At 45.6% G+C, this 26,438-nt stretch overlaps 1 protein-coding gene, 1 long non-coding RNA gene, 1 other non-coding gene and 1 pseudogene across 7 annotated transcripts in view; 2 read left to right on the top strand and 2 right to left on the bottom strand.

Moving 5' to 3' along the window:
* Nucleotides 1–600: 600 nt before the first annotated feature.
* Nucleotides 601–703, top strand: LOC147584007 (signal recognition particle RNA; annotated as a pseudogene).
* Nucleotides 704–1,657: 954 nt separating this feature from the next.
* LOC147584006 (uncharacterized) lies at nt 1,658–12,687 on the bottom strand. Its single transcript, XR_015240440.1, has 3 exons — nt 11,253–12,687; nt 3,954–4,006; nt 1,658–3,832 (listed from the first exon to the last, which is right to left on the bottom strand). It is a non-coding gene; the product is annotated as an uncharacterized LOC147584006 (long non-coding RNA).
* LOC112861898 (small nucleolar RNA SNORD123) lies at nt 12,316–12,386 on the bottom strand. Its single transcript, XR_003223772.1, has one exon. It is a non-coding gene; the product is annotated as a small nucleolar RNA SNORD123 (small nucleolar RNA).
* Nucleotides 12,688–15,264: 2,577 nt separating the features above from the next.
* Nucleotides 15,265–26,438, top strand: part of SEMA5A (semaphorin 5A) — a 482,459-nt gene continuing 471,285 nt past the window's right edge. For 3 of the 5 annotated variants that reach the window (XM_086675940.1, XM_086675881.1, XM_086675888.1), the window contains exon 1: nt 15,265–15,750. The gene's annotated coding sequence lies outside the window, so the exon portion shown is untranslated. Of the gene's footprint in view, nt 15,751–15,777; nt 16,018–26,438 lie in introns of those variants that run through there. The other 2 variants (XM_086675898.1, XM_086675911.1) reach the window with 1 other exon arrangement.

The raw sequence follows: 26,438 nt of genomic DNA, 5'->3' as shown, positions 1-26,438 counted from the left end.
TCAGCAGACAAAGCCAGGGGCCAGGGGAGACCATGGACAAGGACGCTCTTCCAGAGAGGTCTGCCGGAGGGTGACCAAGGAAGTGACGCCACTCGTGGGCAGAGGCTCTTCAGAAGGATTTATAAACTAGTAAGTCCCTGTCGCTGTTATTTGTCTTTCTTTGGGAGACTTTTCTTTTTTTTGTAAATATGAAATTTATTGTCCAATTGGTTTCCATACAACACCCAGTGCTCATCCCTAAAGGTGCCCTCCTCAGTGCCCCTCACCCACCCTCCCCTCCCTCCCACCCGCCCCCGTCAACCCTCAGATTGTTCTCAGGTTTTAAGAGTCTCTTATGGTTTGGCTCCCTCCCTCTCTAACTTTTTTTTTTCCTTCCCCTCCCCCACGATCTTCTGTTAAGTTTCTCAGGATCCACATAAGAGTGAAAACATATGGTATCTGTGCTTCTCTGGATGACATATTTCTCTTAGCATAACACTCTCCAGTTCCATCCACGTTGCTACAAAAGGCCAGATTTCATTCTTTCTCATTGCCAAGTAGTATTCCATTGTGTATATCAACCACAATTTCTTTATCCATTCATCAGTTGATGGACATTTAGGCATCAATATGGTGAACTCCTGGGAGCTGGGGACCACCAGGTTGCCTAAGGAGGGGTGAACCGGCCCAGCTCGGAAATGGAGCAGGTCAAAAGTCCCGTGCTGATCAGTAGTGGGAGACGTTTTTTCCATTGAGGTCTTCTGCTCCTGCTCCACCATTACATATTAGATGTGATGAATGGGCAGGAAACTTATCTTTTAGTTTATAGCTAACCTGAGGGGACCAACCCTGTGGGGGACCATGTCATGTAGGTGCCATAAACTCACAATATGAGACTTAGGGATTGCCTGCTTTGGGTACTGGGTTCTTCACGTGACAAGATGGGTAGGCACAGATATGTGGATGGCCAGAGTGGCCAACTATGGCAGAAAGCAGTAACCACTGTTTCTTCTGTAGTATGTAATGCTATAAACTATGTTTAGCTGGGCATGTGGCTACCCAGAACCTAAGTCTGACCCCTTAACTAAGTTCCAATCAGGGAAACGCGGGTGCAGCTTCTCGGGCATGGGCACAAGGGAAGGATTGTGCACCCCCTTTCTCCTTTCTCCTCTCCCTTCCCTCCTGGCTAGAATTTCTAGGGTGGTAGTTAACCATGCTAACCCATGAACACATGGGAAGCCCTCTAAGAATTGCAGAGCTATGGAGAGCAGGAACCAGGCCCCTGACGTATGTGTGAGGTATTATCATCATGACAGCTCTCTGGCTTTTTCCTACACCTGGAAACCTCCAGGGTTTTGGTGCCTGTTATTTTGGGTCTCTGTCATATACGGCCCAATCAGATCCTCATTACTACTACACGTAGTGGGGGTAAGTCATTCTTTTTTTTTTTTTTTAATTTTTTTTTTTTTCAACGTTTATTTATTTTTGGGACAGAGAGAGACAGAGCATGAACGGGGGAGGGGCAGAGAGAGAGGGAGACACAGAATCGGAAACAGGCTCCAGGCTCTGAGCCATCAGCCCAGAGCCTGACGCGGGGCTCGAACTCACAGACCGCGAGATCGTGACCTGGCTGAAGTCGGACGCTTAACCGACTGCGCCACCCAGGCGCCCCAAGTCATTCTTGATTCATGCCATCGGGGATTTTGTTTGATGTTCTGTTAACACATCAAAGTAAATTCTGAAATATCACAAAACGGCGCACTAAATTAAAATTTATAGCCAAATAACCATCGCAGTTGTGCACACGTTCTCTCGCTCTTTCTCCCATACATGTACACTGGAAGGTAAAGCAGCAGAGGAAAAACGAGAGCCCCTTTCTTGTAAAGGAGTCAATGGGGAGAGTGGAGCCCAGGAGCCGGAGGACTGGCTTGGGTGCCGGGAGGCGGCATCACACGTAGTTCTGTCCCTTGCTGGCTCTGTGAGTCTGGGAAGGACACGCCATCCCTCCGCCTCACTGTCTTCCTGTGTGTGATGAGGTTTAAGATCAATGATCTTGAAAATCCCTTCTGGCTCTCAAATCTTATCTTGACATTAACAAAGTAATATTAATTTTGCAGTTTCATGATCTGCAATTATACATTCTCGTCTTCAACTCCATCTGCTTGCCGACCTCGGGAGTGTGAGCCATTAAACTCGGAATAAAAATGCTTAGAAGTTAAGTTTGCCTGTTCGTTATGAAATAAAATTAAAGTGCCGAGAGTGTTTTGTCAGTTGAAATGAACATTTGGACGCAGGAAAGCCCTGATGCATGCCTACTGCAGACAGCAAGTGGCCTTTACATTCGGCTACTGTGGTCGGGTTCTCTCAGAATTGGGGGTGTGGCGGGGAGAAAAGTCATGCTCTGAAACTAAATGAGGTTGTCTTCTTCCCAATTCAAATCGTTTGGAGGACATTTTAATTTCCCAGCCGGTTTTCTAAATCAAGGGAACCACGGGGCCCTGATGCCTCTATGGTTCCACCAAAGCATTGAGATTCGTACGTGCCTTGGTCCTCGCCTGACACCTGGCTATTTACCCCGAGGGGGAAATCAGTCCGGGCAGGCGGTCCTCTGCTCTAGCTATTTCTGGACGTGTCCAGTCAGGCTGATCCCAATCTTTCCACCGTAAGATCATTTATTGCCTAGGTTGGTACTGCCTTTTGTGAAACCTATAGCCTGAATCTCCTTTCGTCCCAGATCTCGAAGGAACAATCTCTTGACAGGCAAGAGTTTCTTCTGATGGAGACTCAACGCAGGCTACATTTAATATGACTGGGACAAAACTCAGGACCATCTTCAAAATGTAGATTTTCCTTAAATGTGTGAACTGGAAAAAATGAGCTACTGTTCAATACAAACGATTTTTCCCCACGGGTTAATGTTATTCTCTGAGTCAGAGCAATATACCCAAATCCTTAGTATTTTTATCACATTTTTAAAATTGTTGGAACTAATCTAACCCAGCAATACAGCCATTCATTTTATTTTCATTCTCCAAGCAAACATGTTTGAGCACCTAAGCCACTATGCCAGGCACTGTGAATGACCAGACAGGATTCTTCAGAATCCCTGTCTGAAAGAGCTGATGTTCCAGAAAACAAAAATTCCTGAATAAAGACTGCAGGGAGAAGAACAGGATAGGGACTTAGTCATAGGAAAGGCAAGATGTTCTATTAATTCTGATTTGCTTTCAAGAGGTGACGTGCAGGCTATGTGTATTAATATTCCTCTGGGCAGTGGTTCTTAATGCGTGGTCCCCAACCCTGCGTACCAGAATCACCTGGAGACAGACTGACGACGGAAAGCCTTGGGCCTCACTCAAGACCTACTGAATCAGAAAATTCAAGAGGGTGTTGGCCACCAGCTTGGTTCTGATGAGCCCTTCTGATGATTCTGAGGCAACCTCAAGTTTACCACCGTCGGTCTCGAGCAGGTCTCAATGACCAACCCAGGGCGGGAGGCGATGTCCCCACCCCCCCTACCCCCGCTTCTGTAAATGAAGTGTTATCGAAACCCAACTGGTCTATGTATTTGAATTGCAACAGAGATCGCATGTTTACGCAGAGCCTAAATATTTCCTACCTGGCCTTCATAGGCAAAGTTTGCAATTCCTGGCCTAGTAGTGCAGGTGGTGAGGATCCAGCCTCCAATACCCCCAGCAGTGCTGTCTGAATGCCACCTACGCCTTCTAGCAGGACGTGAATGGCACGTTGGGAGTCCACTTCACTGAGGACTGCCTGAGCCTCAGATGTCTGTGACTTCACTGATGCAGTCATCACATTTGGATGAATCATGTCCTGTGCACTGCACAAGGAGCTAGGGAATGAAACAGAAGACAATCCAGCCTACTCCATGTACCATGATTGAACTGGGTGGAAGTTGGAAGGTGCGGCACAATTTTTTAGGAACTAGGTAAAACCGCACGCCATTTCCTCACCTGCCCAAGATCCTGACATGTTTTCCTGGGGCGAGTTGGAATGACATCATCTCCTGGGGGCAGGGAAAGGTGAAATAAATATTGTAGCTCTCATACTGGCATAATTAAATAATCATGTCTGTGCTGGTTGAGCTCGTGGAAGAAAGGATAGAAGGGAAGTAAACAGTGGTCAAAACGGTCTTTCTTGGTGCTACTCAGTGGGAAAGAGAACATTTCAGACTCATCTCGGGAGCTTTTTCAAAATCCTAGGTTTGCACACATCCCCTAGAGACTGATCACTAGGTGCAGGGTCAGCCTGGGCTTGTGTATGTGAGAAAACTCCCCAAATATTCCTGATTAGTCACATCAGTTAAGGGTCGTGATGACCAGCTCTGTCCAGAGAAGGTACTGGAAGATTAACATCAAATTCCATCGTATAGTTATTCAAGTTTACTGTGTCGAAACTTGCACAAGGAGATTGGTACGGGAAAGAGCATATGGAGTTTGGAGTCAGACACTTCTGGGTTCCTCTGGTTATTAGTTTGCAAGCTGCTTCCTAGAGACACGTTCTCTCTGAACCGCATTTTCAAACTGTGAAATGAACACAGCAGTGCCCCCTTTTCCCCACAGTTGTCTCCCGAACTTCCTGTGTCACTCTACCTCATTCACTAAAGATTCCTCTTAGTGACTTTGATCTCTATATCCATCACACATCCAAGAGGCTGGCTTTCTTCCCTGACCCACCTGCCCTCCTACGATAACCTGCAACAACCATAAACTTCTCCAGCTCTGGTCCCATTGTCATGGACAAATCTTGGACCACTGCACCTCCTTAACCTACCCTCCCCCATAACAACTTCTGGGGATCCTTCTCCAGGCTCCCAGTGCAATGATTCCTTGACCTCATCTTATTCTCCAGTCCACTGACACCATCTTTATTTTTGTCCCCATGTCCTTTTACTTAGCTTACACTGTATGACTACCCTTAAAGTCACTTCTTTGCGAACATCCTCAGCCTTCCTGCTTCTCTCTTTTTCCGTTGCCTGGGGAAACCATCTCCTGGTGCGACCCAATCTTTGGCCTTCTCTGCACCAGCGCCTGAGCTGCTGAACTTTGCTGGAGAAAATCCCAGCATGTGGATGGAGCTCATTCGAGGATGATGACCACAGGACTCAGCTGGTCATTCAATGTAGCATGGAGATTCCAATAAGTTTGTTTTCTCGATTTCCAAGACGTTGGCTTCATAGCTTCCCTTCGCTTCTCTTCTCAACGCTGACGCCCTCTCCCTACTCCTCATGTGAATCTGACCTTATACATCATTCGGAAAACAAAAGTTCTTAGAGGGACAGGCCTTCCTCTGCACGAACAAAACTTCCATCTCTATGTGGTCCTCTCTCCCAGGACAATGCTGAGACAACCCCTATTCTCTCCAAACACAAATTCTACTGCCTCTTATCTTTCCGAGGCCTTTGTTCCTACAATCACCTTCTTTCCCTAGTACACCGTCAATTTCTTTGTCCATGAAGGTATTTCAGTCAATGTATAAATATGCTTGAAATGACCCACTTTTAAAAATAGCCCTGTGTGCTCATGTCCCTCCAGCTGCTACCAGTTTCTTTGTTCTTCTTCGGGACAAAACTGCTCTAATGAGCTTTCTTTTGCCTACTGTCTCTACTTTCTTACTTCCCATTAAACTTTTTTATTGAATTATGAAATCTTATGAGCATACGGGAAAGGATAATAATCTAATGAACACCCACTGAACCGACTCTATCCAACCTTAACATTGTTCAATATTTGCTTCGTACCTTATTTCTTTTTTCATGGAAAACAGAAGCACAGATAAAGTTGGCAACCCTTATCTTCCCATGATCTCCCTCCCATCTGCCCAGGAATAAACAACCTGAATTTAGTGTCCATCAGTTCTGTGTGCTATTTCACTGCTGTGTATGTATCCAGACATTACATAGATATGATTTATTTTAGTTTTAATACTTTATACACACTGGCAGTGTACTACATATCCTCTGCAACTTTGCTAACTGGGCTATATGGAGTGTCCATTTTCAACGTTACAAGAGCGGCCAAAATGCCTTCCCAAGTGATCGTACCATTTTCTACCTCCATAGCTTCCCTGACCAGTACGTGATGACAGCTGGTATTGCCAGACTTTTTCACTGCTGTCAGTCTGATTGGTATGACATGCCACCACCTTCTTTTAATTACATTTCTAGCACGATTCGGGAGGTTTTATTCTATTCTTCTGTTTATTGGCCATCGAGGAAGCTTCCTGCTTCGTTTGCACAGTTTCCTCTCATTTCCTCCTTCTCCAGTGGATTGGTAGGACTTTGAAAACATATTCTGTCTGCCATTTTTTGTCATTTGTATGCACGGAAATTTCTGCCAGCTATGGCTTGCGCTTAAGTTGTATTTCATCACATGGAAGTTCTAAACTTTAATGTTGTTTGCTATATTGATTTTTTTTCGTTTCTGCGTGGCTGTTCTTTGTATCTTATTTTGAGAACTGCTTCCCCACCCAGAGGTCATACAGATAGCTTCTTATACATTTTCCTAAATGTTTTAATGTTTTGTTTCTCGTGTTGGCTTTAATCTACTTTGAAGTTATTTCTGTAAATGGCTTAAGGTGGGTATCTGATTCGGTGTTTTTACATCACGGTCCTCAACTGTCTTAGACTCATTTATTGAGTTGCACCTCTCCCCAGTGGGCCCCTTTGTAACATATCAAAGATAGCATATAGGTGGGTCTGTTCATGGGCCCTCTGTTACATTGCTCACTTTGTCCCCATGCCAATATCTCAATGCCTCAATTTCTGTAGCTTTATGAACAATATTGATTACCTTCCTTGTTCATTTTCTGCAGAAATTATTTTTTTAAGTTTATTTATTTTAAAATTTATTTTGAGAGAGAAAGAGAGGGAGAGAGAGAGAGAGGGAGAGAAGAGAGGGAGAGGGAGAGAGAGAACACATATGAGAGGGGAAGGGGCAGAGAGAGAGGGAGAGAGAGAATCCCAAGCAGACTCTGTGCTGCCAGGGCAAAGCCCGATGTGGGGCTAGAACTCACGAACCATGAGATCATGACCTGAGCTGATATCAAGAGTTGGACACTTAACTGATTGAGCCACCCTGGCACCCCTGCAGAAATTCTTTAATCACTCTTACACATTTGCCTTTGCTCTGCTTACCACTGTTAGGGTCTACTTAAGTTCCATGTAGCTAGTTGAAATTTTGATTGGATCTCCATTGTATTTATGGATGAATTTGGGGAGCATGGATATTTCTGAGTGAATAGTTCATATTCAAGACATTATAAATACTGAATCACTCCACACAGATATGGGATAGCATCAATTTATTTTGATACTTTTGAAGATCTTATTTTTTTCTTTAAGATATTTAAACTTAGTTTTATAGGTTTTCCACAGAGGTCCAACATACCTCTTGCCAAAATTACTTAGGTAACATACCGATTTTTTTTTTGTTAATGTTAATTTTTCTATATTATATTTTATTATCTTGGCTTCTGGTTTATGGGAGCCAAATGGATTTATATATTGAGATTTTTTTGTAGCAAATTTGCAGACTTTCTCTCTATTCTAATTACTTATCTGTAGATGTTCTTAAGTGGCTTTGCTGGAGACAATTCTATTGTTTGAGATTAAGTTTGTTTCTTCCTTTACAATCATGGTTTCAGTGTCACATGGAAGGATAGAAATGTGCTTGCTTGTCTTGGATTTCTTTTCAACTGAATGTCTCCAACTTCTCATGATTAAATGTCAAGTTTTTTGTGGATTCTGTTTTTGAAAGATAGTCTATCAAATTGGGCAGCTTCCTTCGTATTACTAATCCAAAAGCCAAGAAGTATTTCTTAAATGACAAATGTACATTGAATTTCATAGAAGTACATTAAGTAGCTATTGAAATGATCATATGGTTTTTCTTCTTAATTCTGAAGAGGTGATTTATATTGATATATTTTCTAATGATAAGACATCCTTGAATTGGGGGGAGTTTGGCCTATCATTTTTCCATGCACTGGAATAACTTTTATAAACTAGGGATTAATTGTGCCTTGAATATTTGGTAGAATCTTCCTAGAAAATCATCCATCTTGTTTATTTTACTTGTTGTTTGCTTACTGACTCAGTTTCTTTACTGGTGATAAATGTATTTGGATTTTCACTTTTTTAGTTTCCTAAAGCTAAATTTCTAGTGAATTATATACCTTGCCAGATGTTTGCTTATTTTATTGGTATTTTATTATTTTTTAAACAGCTTAGTTTTGCTGTCTTGTAACTTTGTAGTTTATCTTATTAATATGTGATATTAATAACTATGTTCTTTCCCTTGCTTTGTTCCTAATGAGTTGGGCATTTGTCTTGTTAATTTCAGCGCCTCTTTCCTAATACAAGTGCTCAAGGCTAAATTTCTCTGTAAATACTACTTTAGCTACATTATGTAAGTTTTAAATGTTCCATTTTCATACAACATACGAATTTTCCTGACTTCCATTACCATTTCTTTGTCACACATGCTACTGGCAATGTGGCTTACAACTGACAAATGTAAGTTTTCTCAATTATTTTTAAATTATTAATTTGTAACCTAATCGCATGATGCAGATTATTCAAAATTCACCGAGGCTTGCTTTGTGGCCCCAGACTTAAGTTTTGTAAATCTTGCCTGAGTATTTAGTACTTCTATTAGAATAATTTTGCTAATTGCTTTTTTCAGGATATCTAAATTCATACTATTTTTCCCCTTGGATTTATCAATTAGTGGCAGGAATGTGCTTCATCATATATGTGTGTATATATATATATGTGTGTGTGTGTGTGTGTGTGTGTGTGTGTGTGTATGTATATGTGTTTTATTGTTTTATCCTTTTGTTTTTGTTAAAGTTTATTTATTCTGAGAGAGACAGACAGAGAGGGAGAGAGAAAGGGCGAGAATCCCAAGCAGGCTCTGCACTGTCAGCACAGACCTTATGTGGGCTCGATCTCATAAACCTGGGAGATCATGACATGAGCTGAAATAGAGTCAGGTGCTTAACTGACTGAGCTACCCAGGTGTCCCTACCTTTTATATTTTGAAGCCATTTTGTTAGTTGCATATATATTTGTATTTCCTAATGAGCTGAATTTTTTTTCGATGGTGAATATTTTTACTGAAAAAGAATTTTGTTTTAGAATCCAGTTTTCTGATACTGGGATTTGTAAACTAGTTTTATTGTGACTGATATTTGCCTGATGTATCTTTTCCCATCGTATTTCTCTGCATTCTGCTATAATGCAATGTTATGAGGTTACCAATTTCTACTAGTTCTTTCCACTCTGCAATTTTTTTTCCATTTCTGTCTTCGTTCTCTTTCCAGCCTTTTACTGGATTGATCAAATTCCCTTATTTCATATTTTTTCCTCTCTACTGTTTAATAAGATTGTACCCATTGCTGTTCTTCTGCAATTACTATTACTCTCCCTGGCATTTTAACAAGTGTGTTTGAGTTAAATTCTAAAGTTAATATTTCCACTCTTCCCTGGACCTCACTCTCTTCCCCTGAATGACCCCGTTTCTCATTAAGTCACTAATCATCCTTTAAATGTCAGCTCAAATGCCATTTTGTTGATGATGCTTGTCCTGAAAGGACAGGGATCTTCTCAGTTTCTCTCTATTCTGTTCCTAATGTGCGGCCATATGCTGGGCACATGCTATGCAACAATCCTGGTTGAAAGAGGGAAAGCAAAGAATGAGGGAGGGGAGGAGGGAAGACAGCAGGGACCTGATAAATCCAGAACAGAAACAATGCTGGATAGACAAAAGGGAATGTTATTTCTTTCTCATGTTATGGTTTGGAGCTAGGCTATTCTAGGCTGACATGGGGGTTCCATAGGGTCACCAGGCATTTAGGCTCTATTTTTTAGCTCTACTATCTTTGTCTCATGGTTTGTATCATTAAGGTTACCTTACAGTCCAGGATGGTGGCTGGAACTTCAGCTACCACAATCAAGTTCCAGGCAGAAATCCCCATGGAGAGGGAAAGGCACGAAAAATCATGGTGTTCATCGTTGGCCCCTTTTATGAAGCTGTACTTGGAGCTGCACCCACTTACGTCTTATTTGTCACAGCTAAGTTCCATGGTCTCACCTAGCTTTAGGAATTTTTTTTTTTAAGCTGGGCAGATTGCAATTCAAATAAAATCAAGGAAGTCTGTGTTATTAAGGACCATTTGGATTGCTGTTTGAAGATGGTCACTGAGGTGTGCATTATAGACTGAGAGCTGCAGGGAGACCAGTATGAGGTGGTGGGATTCGGGGTGAGAGAAGTTGACATTCTGAATTAAGGCGACAGCAACAGGAATGAAAGGAAGGGTCTGTAATGAGAGTTGACAGATGGACAACAGGACCCTTGACAGCTCGTCTCCCCACTGATTTGCTGCAGGATTCAGGAGACACTTTGCCCATTGGTTCAATTTCACTTAGTAGATACTCTTTTCATTGAACTCAAGGTCATTATGAGTTAATCTCCTCGTTGAATGATGGAATAAAGAGGCAGACCAATTTGTATTTTATTCCTAAATCTATGTAGGACTAACATTATTTTTGAAAATATATTTCCAAAGGGACTTAGTTCTCCCCAAAGCTCCATTTCCAAAGACAGAGGAATAAAAAGAACATGGATTCCAGCATAGCAATTATTTGCTTGTAGATACGAGATACATACAAGGCCCAATGTCAGAAAATACCACTTAGGAAACCATACGGATGCTTATTTCCATGCTATAAACCATCTGTATTTCCTCTAGGGATTCCAAGAATCTTTTAAACCTAGCTTCTTCCTTCTCCCCATACTATACTTATTAAAAAAAAAAATGACTTCAGGTGTTTTGAGCATGGATATTTTTTACTTTTTCTTTTCTTTTTTTCTTTCTTTTTTTTTTTTTTTTTTTTACGGAAATTGGGTTGGTAGAAATTCAACCATAAAGAAAAGGCAAAAATACTTGCAGATCTCTAATCTACTTTGGTCCTCTGGATACACAGAAGTAAAAGCACAAGTTTTACTAAAGTAATATGCAGTGTCTTTTGTTACCAGGCCCTTCCTGGAAGCAAGATGAATTACTAAACTTTTCTGAGTGAAAACTAAGTGAGCACTTCTCCTTGAATGTAGCCTCGGGCTGTTGTATCCTTCAGTTTTTGCAGTGGCTCTTAGCAGGCGGGCTTTAAGTAGGCTGCCTCCCTGAATGTAGCCATGAGGCGTTTTTCACCTGTGGAATTAATTCCAGGGCGTTCCCAGATAAGAACTCACCTGGGTCGTGTGAAGGTCAAGCTGTGCTGGGTCAACCTCCACTGCCCAGGTGCCAGGGGCAAAGCATGTTTCTCTGACCAGACAAGGGAAGCTCGAGGCAGGCTCTGGATGGACTTGGGTGGAAACTTAGAGAAATGGAGAGGATGAGTGTCCAGGGTGCAGACTGGCAGAGGGCTGAGAGCAGGTGCCCGCAGAGAGGATCCAGTCCTTCTATGTAAGGTCCGGGCACCTGCCCCTTGTACGGTGCCCACATATGCTCCTTCTCACATGTGCCAGACATATTTTCTTTCTATTGCGTCCTGGTTTCCGGGCTGCTGTTCTTGAATAAAACTGGTCTGCTTACAGGGGAGCGGGCTGCTACATAAAGGGCGGTGGTGAGCCTTTCTTGGGTAAAAGAACCCTAAAGAGTTTCTGGTGAAGCTCCAGGGACTTGAGTAGGGGCTGAGGGCACCCTAAGCTCTGCCGACCTGGAGATGCCTCATCTCTCAAAACTTAAGTCTGCATCACCTGTAGCCATAATCATGGGTCTTTACATACATGAACAACAAAGAGCACTAGGCAATCCTAGCGTGGCATAAAATGGCCTATCTTTTCACCAAAATGTGGCCATCTGCAAACAAAGAAACACTGATGGGGTTGATCAGATGATCCAGCAGTTCAATCAATCCTTAAAAGCCATGGATCTAAAAGAAAGAAGACCGGGGTGCAAGAACACTGTGGTTGAGGACTGTGATATGTTGTCCCTGGCTCCTCTGTAGGAAAGGCTAGTGACGATGCAGATGCCTGGAGACCACGATTTCTGGACGGAGGTTTTTCATGACATTCATACTATCTCCTCGCGGCGTAAAGCTCACAAATATCCAGGTTTCCCTTTGAGGGCGTTCCTGACCTACGACCACATCTTCGCCTCTTCTGGGTGGCGATCTGGGCTCCGCTCCACAGAGGAGGCAGGGCAGCGACGTGGCTGGAATTCAGTCGGGAGGGAGAGACACAAAGAGGAGACAACACTGGTTACTTATTTCAGAGACGTAAGAGATCCCCCACATCTCCACACAGAAATTAAGGTGAATCAGGAAATGGATGGCGTTTTTCAAGTCACATGAAATCAGCGCCCCACGGTTCATCATTTTCACCAAGTGTTGGGCTAGGTTTCTCATTTTTTTTTTTTTTTTTGCATTATGTGCATGGCTCATCAAAATCAGTCCAAGGAGAGCTATCATTTTATCCTGAAAAGGAGAGAACTAAACAGTTTTGTTTTGAAATTATCACCTCTAGCTTTATGGTGCGATGAGAAGCAGCTTCATGTAGGTAGTTCTTCAATGAGGAATGACTTCTCAAAGAAAGAAAAAAAAAAACTCAGAAATTTCATTTGGAAAAAGGAAACATCTGTGGATTCTTTAAAATAATTTTCTTTGTGAAGAGCCTACTTCTGGAGCGCCTGGGTGGCTCAGTCGGTTGAGCATCCGGCTCTTGGTTTCTGCCCTGGTCATGATCTCACCGTTCATGAGTTTGGAGTTCATGAGTTTGGAGTTCATGAGTTTGGAGTTCATGAGTTCATGAGTGTGGAGCCTGCTTGGAATTCTTCCTCTCTCCCTCTCTCTCTTCCCCTCCTCTGCTCTGTCTCAAAATAAACTTAAAAAAAAAAAAAAAAAAGAGCCTACCTCTGTGCTGGGCCCCCGGCGAGGGTCTCACTTTCATCGCCTCCTATCTCCTTCATGCCAACAGAGGACACACTTACCAGCAGGTTGGTTTAAGCTCCAGATGAAAAGACTAGCTCAGAGAAGTAAAGGAGCTTTCCCCAGGTAACAAGGTGAAATCACCAGCAGTGTGGGTCCATTTCACTTTAAACTAAGGATGCACTATCTCATTCTTATTATTAATTTGCTTGCAATTCGTTATCATGAAATATACATATTCTAACTGCTTCCTTATAGCCCGTACATTGCATATAAAATCGACTCCCGCCCCACATACACATAAAGTTACATATTAAACATGATGCTATGATCCCTCCTGGGGTATGGTGTAGAAAGGTATTTTCTTCCCAGTGCTTAACTCTCTATATGCCAAGCACTTTTTTTTAAAGTGTGCAGGCCTTTAACTGTAATGATGTTGAGGCGCACTGACAAGGATTAGCTAAACACATGGGTCCTCATTTCTGCCTCCCTTTTTCCTGATGGCTGGGGCTCTACAGGTCCCCTCACTCACTCAAAGGCTGCAAGGTCAGGCGTAAGGTAGTGTCCTCCCTCCGCTTCCACCAACTCCCCAGGAGCAGAACAGCCAGGCTAGACCTTGCCCAGCCTCCTCCCAGGGAGGGCTTCAAGGCCCTTGTGCCACGTAGGCAGAAGAATCAATGGGAATGTTAGGAAGGAGCAAGTGTCCTTCGTTCCAAGCCCAGAAGGAAGTGCTAAGCTTTCCATTAAGTCTCCAGGAGCCAGGCAGCTGCCCTGCACCAGGCGGAGTGCCCCCAGCACAACTCAGGAAACAATCCTTCTTCAAAGAGGCCCTCCAACACTGACATTTCCTCTGGATGTCTTACAGGAAATCCGAGTGAGCCCTTGAGTACCCACAGTGAGAGAGAGAAACTGGAGATTTGGGGCTGGGTTGAGCTTCCACGGAAACCTTCAGAACTGCTTTTATGAAAAGCAATTCAGAATTATCTTTTATATAAAAAATATTTCCAGACGATAAAGACAAATCAATGTCACTTTGTATTTATTTCTATTGTCCTCCTCTTGGATCTGCGTGGCTACTGCGTGAGCCACGACACCTCACAGCCAGGGATGTGTTCTTTGTTTTAGAGATGAGCTCACTGGCACAGTTAGGGCACACCGGGTCCTTCCGCGTCAGACAAATCCCAAGAACCAGACCCTGTAGCGGTTGTGTGAATGTGGGCCATAGGGGCATCCTATGTCACTGCAGAGGGGACAGCGGTGGGAGCATTCATGCACTTCCTTATGCAAGGGAAACTTCCAAGCCACCTTCTGAGGCATCTGAGGCCGAGATCTGGATAAACAGGGCCCAGAGATACCGTTCCCCACCCCCATCCAGAGGAAAGAGTGACCCCCGACCCCTCTGGGTTCCAAACGGAAGTTTTGCAACAAAGTATCAAATTCTAGGCGTTTTGGAAAGTACTATGCTTTCCAGTCATGAATCTTTTCACTTTTACACTTGCTCCACAGGCCGAAGATCCGACAAAAGTGCAACAAGTAACATTTGGTCCAGAATTGGACAAGTTGACTTTATCCATCCGAGGCTTTCTTTTCCGCGTGGCTCCCTGGGGACCCCCCTGACTTGCCTCCCTTGGTTGGTCGGATTTGTTCATTTCTCTAACTTCATTCCACTGAAGTTCAGCCGAACTAGCCGGGAGGTGCACCCTAAAATAGCTCCTCCAAGAACCCGAAGCAACCCTCGGTCTTTTAGGAGTTTCCAGCTCAGAGCACACATGTGGATGTCACACAAAACGAACAAAATCACAAACTCGGAGTTCCGGAGGCCCAGGCCGCCCCTGCCCAACCCCCCCACATGGCCAGATTCGGCCGGGGGACGCGCACGTACCTGGAGATGAGGCCGGGTGGGCGCGCCACGTCTCGGGTCTCGGCTCGCGAGGTCTCCCGCCCTTTATACCTCCTCCCCCCCCACCCCACCCCCTGCCTCCAGGAGCCACGTCTGAGAGGCCGGATGGGGGGGCGGGGAGCCACAGAAGGTCTCTGCGAGGCGGGGGAAAGGGAGTCACCGAAAAGTCAACGCTCGGGCGCACTCGCACCAGGGAGGAAGGAGTGGGGCCGCTGGGGTGCAGGGGGCAAGCGGGCGAGGAGGGGGTCCCGTCCCGGGAAGGGCAGCGGCGGGGGCGGGGCCCGGGGAGGTCAGGCGCGGGGTGGGGCGCTCGGGTTTCACCCGCGCGGGGAGGGGAGGAGGAGGAGGAGGCGCGGCGGCGGGGGCGGGGCCGGGGCGGGGCGGGGGGCGGGGCGAGGCGGCCCCGAGCTCCCGCCCCGAGCTCCCCGCCCGCGCGCCCCGCGCCTCTCTACTCGCCGGGAAGGCGGCGCCGGCGGCGGCTGCTCTCGCTGAGCCCGCTCCCGCGCAGCGTCCTCCCGCCGCGGGTGGGCTCCGCAGCCCCCTGCCGGCCGCGGCCCTCGCCTGGCGGCGGCTCCCACCCTCCGCAGGCGCGGCCCGGCCCGTGTGGCCCTTCCCGGGGGGCTCCCCTCTCCGACCCGTGGCTGCCTGGCAGAGCTGGCTCCGGCACCCAACTTTGCCTTTCCCGGTCCGTCGCCCCCGCTGAGCACGAACCTGCTCACCCCCGGCCCGGCTGCGCGCCCGGCGCTCAAACCGACGCCCCCAGCCCGGAGCGCAGCGAGCGGCGGGTGGGTTTGGGCAAGTGGTAACGGGGCTGAGGCGGCCGCTGCCTCGACTTCCCTCGCCGGGCACCGAAGAGGACCCTCAGAGCTGCTCGGGGCCCCAGGCGCCGGATGACTGGCAGGAGGAACGCGCCTCGCACCTGGTGAGCGACCCCCGCCCCGTCCCCGCGTGGCCGTGGCCGCAGCCCCGCCCGTGCAGCGTTGCTGGCCGCGACCCGGGGGCGGCAGTGGTCGGCGGGTGGGTCGTGTGGATCTCAGGTGGGGTCGGTCTGGCAGGCGCTGGGCGGGGGAGAGCCGGTGGCCGTGCGCACGGGATTAGGACGACCCTCCGTGCGGGGCACCCACACTTGGGCTAGTGCACGGGCTGGAAGTTTGTGTCCCTGTCTTTGCCGAGGTCGGAGCGCGTTGAGGTAAGGAGCGGAAGCGACGCGGCGGGCGATCTGGCGTTGGCGAGGCGGGACCCCTACCCACCACCTAGGGAAGGTGCGCAGTGGGGGGCTGAGCGCGCACCCGGCGCGCGTCCGGGCTCGGGTAGTCGGGGGCGATGCGCTGGGGTCCCGGGGGCTTGGGCTTCGCAGCCCCGCCGGCTGGGGCAGATTTTCCCGTTCGAGTTACGGGGGCTTTGCGGCGCGTGTGAGAGACCGGGAGGCCGTGGGACTTGGGCTCAACTCCGCCAAGCGCTTTGCTTAATGAGGGAGAATGAGGCTGGGGCTGCCGGGGCCCGGGAGTGCCGGATGGTTTGCAGCGCCAGGCGAGTCCCTTTCCACGGGCATTTCTTCGCGGCTCCACGGTTTCGCATCCCCTGGCTCAGGATTTCGGAGCCGGAGGTACATCTGGGCCCCGGAGGGAACTGGTCCTCCAGAGATGTGCAGGGGAACCGTCGCCAAGGAGTGGACAGGGCTCCCTCCCCGCGGCGCCCAGTGCCCGGCCTAGCGCGGTCAGATCCGGATTCCCGGGCTTTGGCGGGAAGCGCGTCTACCTCCTCGCCCTTTTTCCTTGCTTTGTACCTGGATGCGGCGGCTCAGAGTTGGGATTTAACTTTCCTGCGCCTGCGGCGTCCCGGGGATTGCCGGCAGGGGGCGCTGAGAGCGAGCACTGGAAGAGGGAGACAGGATGCTGAGAGCAGGTACTCTGGGCGAGTGGGTGGGGGTCCTAGTCAACAAACAAGGGGACTCATCTTGGGACATCTTGGGAGTGGGGGGCGGTGGGGGGAGCTGATCCTTCAACCGAGGGAGCTGTCAGCCTTGCAAGAGAAGCGACAGGAAAGGTGGTTGCCAAACACAAGTCTAGAGAAAGGTTGCTTCCAGAGACAAACATATCCCTGCAAACTCTTCTGTCTATGCGTCTGTCTTCGTCCTTGGGATTATTTACTCAAAGAAAAATAAATAAGTAAATAATAATAATAATAATGTGTTGTCAGTATGTTTAGTACTGACAAGGTTCTATTCCTCTGGAGAATGTTAGTTAAAATGCCAGGAGTTATGCATGGTTGTGGCATCTTGCTTTCAAGAAAAGCAATCGTATGTCACAGTTAGCTTATAGAGAAGAGCTCTGTCATAAAGGCCAAGTTTGGAAACAGCAGATATGTTTATTCATTCCACAGTTAGTCTTTCCTAAGTAGACACAGAAAGAAAAGAACATTCTTTACTAGGCAAGACTTGTCACATGTAATTAGGATTAAGTTAATTGCTAATTGTGCCAATTTTATAGTTGAAGAGGGGTTAATGTTTATCATACACCCCTTTGAGTGACCAGTTCCCAGTTTCAGTTCAGGGAGGTAATACCTGGAATTGTGTATCACCCAAATAACTTTTCTGGTCTATGCCTGTGTTTGTATCAGAGGAAACAGGGAATTTTTTTTTTTTTTTTATCCCAACCATTTTTCATTTTGTTTTTAAAGAAAAAGCAGTCTGAAATGTAATTGTTTGGGCCACTTGGAAGACAGATTTCTTTTTCCTTGAGTTTCTTTCTTGTAAAAACCTTACCACAAAATAGAAGCCCATCCACGGTGTTGAAAGTTCACACTAATCATTTGTGCGCTCATGGAACCCACATGAACTGGTGGGTGCTTTTACATGATGAACTGGTACCTGCTTTTACATGCTTTTAGTCTATGCATACTTTCCTTAATAGGGAGAAGATGGATGGTACTAATCATTTTGTGCCTTTTAGGAATTACACTAACTTATTTGGTTGTTTTAATGGCAAACAGCTGCGAGATCCCTGCTGGGAGCAAAGACTTTGGTCTCTTGGGTGGTAAAGCTTGTCTCTGTCCAAAAGCAGTTTCTGAGATGTTCAGAATTTGGTAAAAATAAACCTGCATTCTTCACTGCCGTTTCCTTTTAAAATTGTTTCTTCAGCTTGTCTGGATAGAACGGAACATAGAAACATACAGTGCAAAGGCTGTTAAAGTTGTCAGCTCTGGGGCCATAATGAATATATGCACATCAGAGTAAGCTTTCGCTTACGTTTTAGAGGGTTCACAAACCTGAAGACCCATCCGTGGTTTTGCAGTAAGACCTCTTGCTTGAAAGTCACTGGAGACTCTTAATTCAGGGACAGATGTTAAAACTGAAAAACTTTTCTTTGTTGTACGCTAGCTCCTTGGGACTATGTTGAATGCTCTTGGTGTTGGAGAGAGCTGCTTAACTGAATCGTTGCATAATTTTTATTAGCTTGATAAGTATTTTGAATGACTCCAACGTTGGTCTTTCTTTTGGGTTACAAGATCATTGAGATGAAGGCTTTGGTTGTGATAAACATACAGGAAAGTGGGAGTGGGTGAAAAAGAACTTTGCTAAATGGCCAGCCAAAGGTATAAAAGGCAGTCCGTCACCTAAGCAAGTAATTATGAACTCTAGAAATAACTGAGATAAGAACATAATCTCAGAAGGTTTGCATTGCCAATCATACAGTGTGCAAGATAGAACAAATTAGTTTAGAATATGTCTGAGTCTAGGAAGGCACTTCTGTAGTAGAATTTATGTACAAATGTTTGAGAAAAGTAGTCCTGCATCCTGCAGTAAATCCTCTGTAATTCTTGATTCTAAAATTATACCAAAGTTGTATTAAAAATGCTTCTGAGGGGCGCCTGGATGGCGCAGTCGGTTAAGCGTCCGACTTCAGCCAGGTCATGATCTCGCGGTCCGTGAGTTCGAGCCCCGCGTCAGGCTCTGGGCTGATGGCTCAGAGCCTGGAGCCTGTTTCCGATTCTGTGTCTCCCTCTCTCTCTGCCCCTCCCCCGTTCATGCTCTGTCTCTCTCTGTCCCAAAAATAAATAAACGTTGAAAAAAAAAATTAAAAAAAAAAATTAAAAAAAAATGCTTCTGAAATTGTTGCTATAGTTACTTAGACAAATTGCTTAGGGTATAATTATAACACCAAGGTGACAAATTTTTATGTTTAGTGTTAAATAATTTTTAAAATGTAAATTACAGCATCTAACAAATTGAGTTCTGCCCAAGTGCAAAGTGTGTGGTGTGGAACCTTGTACATTTCTGCCCACCTGCATCTAATTGCAAATTTATGCAGAGAAAGTGAACTATTTTCTTGAGTCCTGAGATGAGTATATGTAAGTGCTTTGAGTTGTTTGTCCTACTTCGTGTATTGTTGTTGACAACACAGACACTTTCACATATGTTTTCCAGCAACCTTTTAAAACTGAGACGCAGAAGCTTTGTCGAAAATTACATTTTTATCACCCTGCTTGCTGCCTTGTAGAAATGATCTGCTGTAGATAGGGGGCAATCTGCTGTCTCTAATCCCTGCACCAAGTGGTAGCATCATCATGGTAAATTCGACAGGTGAGGAATAGCTCGTAGGGAAGCAGTTTGAAGAAGCAGCTTTTGGTATGCTTGATAAATATATCGATATTATTTCTTTGATGAATTTGCTAGGTATTGGTTATCTGGATATATGAAATCGAATCCTAACAGCAAGACGAAGAAAAAAAAAATTAAAGTGAGCTAGCATATACACAAGTAAACTTTTCACTTTCAACGAGCCTACCTAAAATTTGTTTTGATTTGGAATTTAAGGCAAACGGAGTAGAGCAAGCGAAAATTTGATCCAAGAGAAGATGGAGCATAAGTAATTTACTGTAATGTACTAGTATCCACACGATTGATCTTTGCCATCTACAGGTTGTGGAGCTAAGGAAACCTGTCTCTGGATTTCAGTGTTTTGAATCCAGGCGGCTTCAAAGACAAGTTGTATTTCACCTGGGGCATGACATTTACAATAGGATTAACCCAACAGTGGGCTCAAGAAAACAATTTTTTTTTTTTGAAAGGAATTGCTGCTTTCTTTTTCTTTTCCCTCTGTTGTTGTTGTTTTCTTTCTTTCTTTTCTTTCTTTTTTTTTTTTTTTTTTTTTTGTTCAAGATAAATGGTTGCCTGGTAAGAGCAAAGATGGACATACTTTACGTCTCTCTCCTGAGTTTTAAAATATATTGGCAGAGTACTGTTACATTTGGAAAAAGTAAAGTCATTCCCCTGTTTGCTCTCTTTTCTCCCCCACGTGTGCTAGAATTGGTTTCCTGATGAATATTGAAAAGCACCGTATTCAGGGGCGCCTGGGTGGCTCAGTCGGTTGGGCTTCCGACATCAGCTCAGGTCGCGATCTCACGGTCCGTGAGTTCGAGCCCCGCATGGGGCTCTGGGCTGACAGCTCAGAGCCTGGAGCCTGTTTCCGATTCTGTGTCTCCCTCTCTCTCTGCCCCTCCCCTGTTCATGCTCTGTCTCTCTCTCTCCCAAAAATAAAATAAATGTTAAAAAAAAAAAAAAAAAAAAAAAAAGAAAAGCACCGTATTCTGAAAGAGGATAGATTTTTCTGGGGGTGAATATCTTTTATTTCTGGAAGGCCGTGGACCCACTAATCTTTTATCTTCCCGTCTTTCATTCCTTACTAGTCACTGTATCTCTAGGATTGGCCATCCTGTGCTTCTGTGGGATGATGAGAAAGTATCTGTTGGAACAGTTGTATGTTATGTTGCATTTTTATGTACATTTGTGAGTAGATCACATTACTGCAATGGGTAATTCAATTACAGATATGTATGATAAATAACCAGGAGAATGACGGTATCAGAAGCCAGCTCTCCTGGAGCAATGATACTGTATTTGCTGAGATGTGAAATTAAATAAGTTCTAGGCAAGTGACAATCAGGACTGAGCAAGGACAAATTGTTCACGGGAAACAGAGCCTCTTTCAATCAGTTCAAATTCACCCAACATTTGACAACGATTTATGATGTGCCTATGCAAAGAAAAGCAGAGTCAAAAAAAGCAGTAAGAGAAATCCTGCTACATGGTTTCTGTTGAGTTGTGTGCATAATCATCAAATGGCTACTGCTTGGCTTAAACTTCCTGGAAGCAATGCATTCCTCCCAGACTGACTCTAGATAAAGTTCCTCACAAAGAACTTCCCTTTCTGTAACAAAACTGGAGATGGGGCACATCTGGGAGAGGGCTTCCGAAGCCACCAAGGATGCAGCTGCTGGCTGCCAGGACCGCACTAGCATTCTGCTGAAAGAACGCATCGGATGCCAGGGACCAAGGGGGGGTTGGACGTCCTGCAACCACATGGATTTTAGAATCGCAACTGGGTTCTGGGATTCCTTTTACGGGACCGAGATTTAGACCGGCTGTAAAACTCGACCGATTATAAAGCTGACAACAGTGTTTGTAACTGGTGGTAGAAAGCAAAGATAATTGCTCTGGATATTAAACGCCCTTGGGCCAGCAGATGTGGTAGTTAAGCCATTGTTAACGTCCGTTGACATACAGCATGAGCTAAATAACGGATTTGCTTCTGAGCTGTCTGCCGTGTAAATTCCTGTGTGTTGTAACTGTGGACCTGACTTTAAGAAAGTTCTAGGGCAGCTGGGGAGAATAATTACTAGAAGCCTACGGTTTAATAGAGCTGCTTGCCTAATCGGGCAGGGCAGTTGGGAGAGGCGTCAGCCTTAGAGGGAGCACTCGCTGGCACTGGAGGAGTCCCAAGGGGACAGGCCCGCCTGCTGGTGCTGGAGACGGGTCTGCGGTGGTGCCCCTGGGTTCCCGGCCAGAGCGGGCAGCTGGAGGGGGTGGTGTGGACAGCAGCAGTTGACGGTGGTGAAATCGTCCCTGTCTGACCCGGATGGTGATGGAGGCTCTGTTGAGGTCCCTGTGCAGAGGTGGCCAGTGGAGTACGTGGAGGGACTTGGAGATGGCCAAGCCTCTGTGCTGGGTCTGGGTCAGAATCCCACATCTGGGTCGTGTCCTCGGAGCCTTACAGAAACAGGTGCTCCAGAAGATGAAGGGGAGGAGGAGACCGGAAGCGTGCTTGGGCATCTCTGCAGGCGTGGTGAGGGTGTTTGGTAACCAAGGTGGAGCCTCAGGAATGGTAACACGAAACACACTAGAACTAAGTTATGACTCAAAGGACAGGTCAAGGGAACAAGTCCTTGAATTTGCTTGCAGTGGTAGAACCAAGAAAGCTGGGCTCCTGCCTGCTGAGTGTGGGTCCAGGGTTGGTCAGACTGTGGCTGCTGAAGTGCAGGATGGGGTCCTTGGACCCGGGACCTGAGGGGGCACTGAATGGTCTCAGCTGGAGGAGAGATGGGCACCTGGGACTGAGAAGTTTGACTTGGCAATTAGCATGAAGACACTTTATGTGTTTGAAGACATCTGTATTAAAACATAAGAAATGGAAATTCAAAGATGTTGTTTACTTATTTAAAATAGCACTCCTGGGGCGCCTCAGTGGCTCATTCTGTTAAGCATTTTGGACTTTGGCTCAGGTCATGATTTCACGGTTCGTGAGTTCGAGTCCTGCATTGGGCTCTGTGCTGACAGCTCAGAGCCTGGAGCCTCCTTCAGATTCTGTGTTTCTGTCTGTCTCTGCCCCACCCCTGCTTGTGTTCTGTCTGTCTCTCTCAAAAATAAATAAACAATAAAAAAAAAAATAGCACCCCCCTCCCCCCCAAAAAATTCCAGGAAACATGGAATCCTCGTTACATATCTTCATGCATTATAGAGAGTTCAGGAATTCTAGACTAAGTTTAGAAATATGGCAGGCTTTCTTATTTCTGAGAATAGGCCAATAAGCCTGGTCACTTAGTTGGATTTATAGATTTAATAAGCCAAAACAAATGAGTGGGTAAACGAAATGTGGTATAGCCATCCAATGGACTACTATTCAGCAATAACATGAATGGATTCTTGATATATGCTGTACTGTGTGTGAACTTCAAAACATTATGCTTAGTGAAAGAGGCCAGTCACAGAAGACCACATATCCTATGATTCAGTTTGTATGAAATGTCTAGAAAATGCAAGCCTATAAAGACCGAATGCAGATTAGTGGTTGCCTGGGGCCGGGAATGGGGATTTGGGAGGGTCTGACCATGGGCAGGCCGGTCTTTTGGGGATGATGGAAATGTTCTAAAACGGGACTGTGGAGAGTCCTACAACCCTACCCTGTACATTTACTAAAACCCATTGAATTGTACACTTACAAGGAGTAAATTTTGTAGTATGTAACTTATATCTCAATAAAAGTTGTTTAAAAAGAAAAAAAGGAACTGTGACATAATCTCTACTATTTGAGTGCCTTAAACTGCGATTGGCCCAGGGCGCCTTGGGTGGCTCAGTTGGCTGAGCATCCGACTTCGGCTCAGGTCGTGACCTCGTGGTCTGTGAGTTCGAGCCCCACGTTGGGCTCTGTGCTGACAGCTCAGAGCCTGGAGCCTGCTTGGGGTTCTGTGTCTCCCTCTCTCTCTCTCTCTCTGCCCCTCCCCCGCTCATGCTCTGTCTCTGTCTCAAAAATAAAATAAACATTACAAAAAAAATTAAACTGCCATCGGCCCAAACAAATCCTGCCGTTTAGGTGCAGTCCTATTCTGTGTTTCCCTGAGTTTCACAAAGTCTGGTGCCGAGGCTGGAGGATGCTGAGGTGATGGGCATTTCTTTGATGCTGAGGCTCTTCCTGGGAAGTGTGTCCGCATTGTGACCTCTTTTATGCAAATGAGCAAACCCAGGTTGCTTTTGGATGAGACCACAGAACCGAATTAAATCACTCAATTCAACTAACCAGCCAGTCTAGCTCGTGGGTGTGTTTGGTGCCCTCTGTTCCCAGTCATGCGTTAGACTGGATTGTTCTTCTGTCCGGTTTTATTATGTGGCATAGATGGGGGTGGAGGGGAGGCAGTCTTTGGAAACACAGCATCTCCTGGTCAGAGCTGCAGGGTCTGGAACTCTGGAGAACTGCTCTGCTCACAAACAGTGCTGCTTTCCTGTGGTGGGCAAAGCCTCAACGATGCCTGCTTCTGGGTCCTGGTACCTGTGCTTAGCACGGCTTTTCCTGCGGCTGGTGAGGCAGGCAACTTCTAACAGCCAGATCCAGTGGCAGGGTGCAGATTTTTTAAATGCCCAGAGCCTGAGTACTTAAAGCAGAGTGTTTTGTTTTGTTTTGTTTTTCTCCTTTTAGAGGAGAAGAGTCGCCGTAGCATCACTTCTAGCTCTTTCTGTTCTGCTTTGACGAGTTTTGCGGTTAAAGCGCAGGCTGAAATTAGGTTATGGGGAGAGCTACATATGAATTGCCTGTAATTTCCTTGCTCTTGGACTGTTGTCTCTGGGTGGGGGTGTGTCTTTAGCTGTTCCCTCTTGTTTATTGCAACTTCCATCTGTTGAGGGCATTAAAATCCTCTCTGCCTCCTGCCACGGGCTTTCTCGGCTCTCTCTCGGGCACCTTACTCTCTCCACACCAGTTGGTTTCCACATGGTGACTTTCCATGGGAGTGTTTACTTTGGCACAGACTGTCCGAGCTCCAGATACACCCAGGATGGCTTCTCGAGAGCTGGCTGCAACTTGCAGGCCTCAGAGCTCATGCGCGTCTCTCCGTTAGCAATAAAGTATTTTTATCCAGCCCTGTGATGTTTCCGACAAGCATTTTCTAACAACGCTTAATTTCTTCAGTCTTTGTAGTTGCAGGCAACAACTGAGATTGACCAAATTTCAAATCCTAGTGCGATAGCTTTATTGACTTCTTCCCAATGTTATTTCTGATTGGCTTATCTCACATTTGCCCGCTCCCAAACTTGCAGCCTAGATGCAAATTAAGAGTAATAGTTATAAAATGACTATGTTTTTCTATTACCAATCCTAAATTATTACTCATCTTTGGTGAGTGGTAAGGAATTATTTTTGAGATTACATTAGTATTTCCTTTTGCTTATTAGAGGGCAAAGGGGTGGGTGACGTTTTTATTTTTGATGTCACTTTTGATGGTTTAAATTGGTCAATAACACACTGGTTACGTGGGTATTTTTTAGTGGTGGTTTTCTTTCATTTTCAATGAGCTAATATTCCCCGGATTTCAAGGATAACTAGTTAGGCATTCTGTTAAACAGATTGGTTACATGATTAGAGAAATTTCCATGTCGCTAGGACTGATACTTAGTTTTGAAACCTCAGGAGTAAGAAGCAATGTGATGTTCTCTTGCTTTAAGACCTCCTTTAGAGAATTGTTGATTTGTATCGGCTCTGATAGCTAGAATTGATCATAATGAAATAAGGGGGAGTGTTACGTCGGGAACTACGTGAAGACATTGTCCTCAGTGGAGAAAATGCATTAGACTATTACTTTTTTTTTTTTTCCAACGTTTTTATTTATTTTTGGGACAGAGAGAGACAGAGCATGAACGGGGGAGGGGCAGAGAGAGAGGGAGACACAGAATCGGAAACAGGCTCCAGGCTCCGAGCCATCAGCCCAGAGCCTGACGCGGGGCTCGAACTAACGGACCGTGAGATTGTGACCTGGCTGAAGTCGGACGCTTAACCGACTGCGCCACCCAGGCGCCCCTAGACTATTACTTTTGATGATTTTTTACTTTTTCCTAACCATTTCCTTTTCTGGAAAGCATCCAGATGTTAACATCAAATATTGATTTTAAACACTAAGACGTATAGGATCCTAACTTTACTCTGGCAGTTTGGAACCAGGAAACAGCCTGGAATGTTCACTTCCCAGCCCTGGGCTGTGTAAGGCTAATGTGCAGATACCTCCTTACCTTACTTCCTGTCCTTTTTCTGAAGTTTAAAATCGGAGGAAGTTTGCCAACCTGTCAGCAAAGGAAAACTCCTATAAAGTTTGAGCTAGGAGGTAAAGGTAGGCATTTTCATGATTTAAGTTTAATATTGCCAGGCTGTAAGTAGAAAAGGAAGATGATGTTTTCAGAGCAAGGGTCCAGTGCCCAGATGTTGAACTCTGTCCAGGGTAAGAGGCGCAGATGCCCAGTGTGAGAAGGAGAATGCTGGACTCTGGTTTCTTTTCTGTTCCAACAGGGCTGTTCCTCAGATATCCTTTGATGGCTTTTTCAGTTTTCTCTTACTAATCCAGCAGCCTTTTAATTATTGTGTTCCTCCTTTACCAGAAAAGCGTTGAGCCAAGCTGAGTTCGTGACATCTTCTAATTGACCGTATCGTTTCTAATAAGATCCGGCTCACTCTCTTTGCCTTCCCTTCTCTGTTGCAGTGTCCATCCCACCACGTGAAAGGGGTTTGCCAGGTTTTGTCCTGTCTGATACTGTTTGGCGTCTCCAGCACCTGGCTCTTTGCCGAGGGGCTTCAGAGTTACTGTTGATGTGCCATGACCGTGCGAGACATGTTCTCTCACCCAGAGTCTCGTTCGTGTGGTGCTTCGCGTTGGCTTATACAGGTCGGACCTCATCTAGGTCGGTTAAGAGTGTGACAGGAATGTGATGGCTGTTAAGTCACACCCCGACATTTGCTGCACGTTGGATGGTGTTCGCAAGATGGGAAAAACATGCAGCTCGAAGCATTTGCTCCA

Source organism: Puma concolor, chromosome A1 (assembly GCF_028749965.1).
Source record: "Puma concolor isolate L17-30 chromosome A1, mPumCon1.1.hap2, whole genome shotgun sequence".
NCBI lineage: Eukaryota > Metazoa > Chordata > Mammalia > Carnivora > Felidae > Puma > Puma concolor.
The sequence above is the reverse complement of the archived record's forward strand: the minus strand, read 5'-3'. Positions and strand labels throughout refer to the sequence as shown.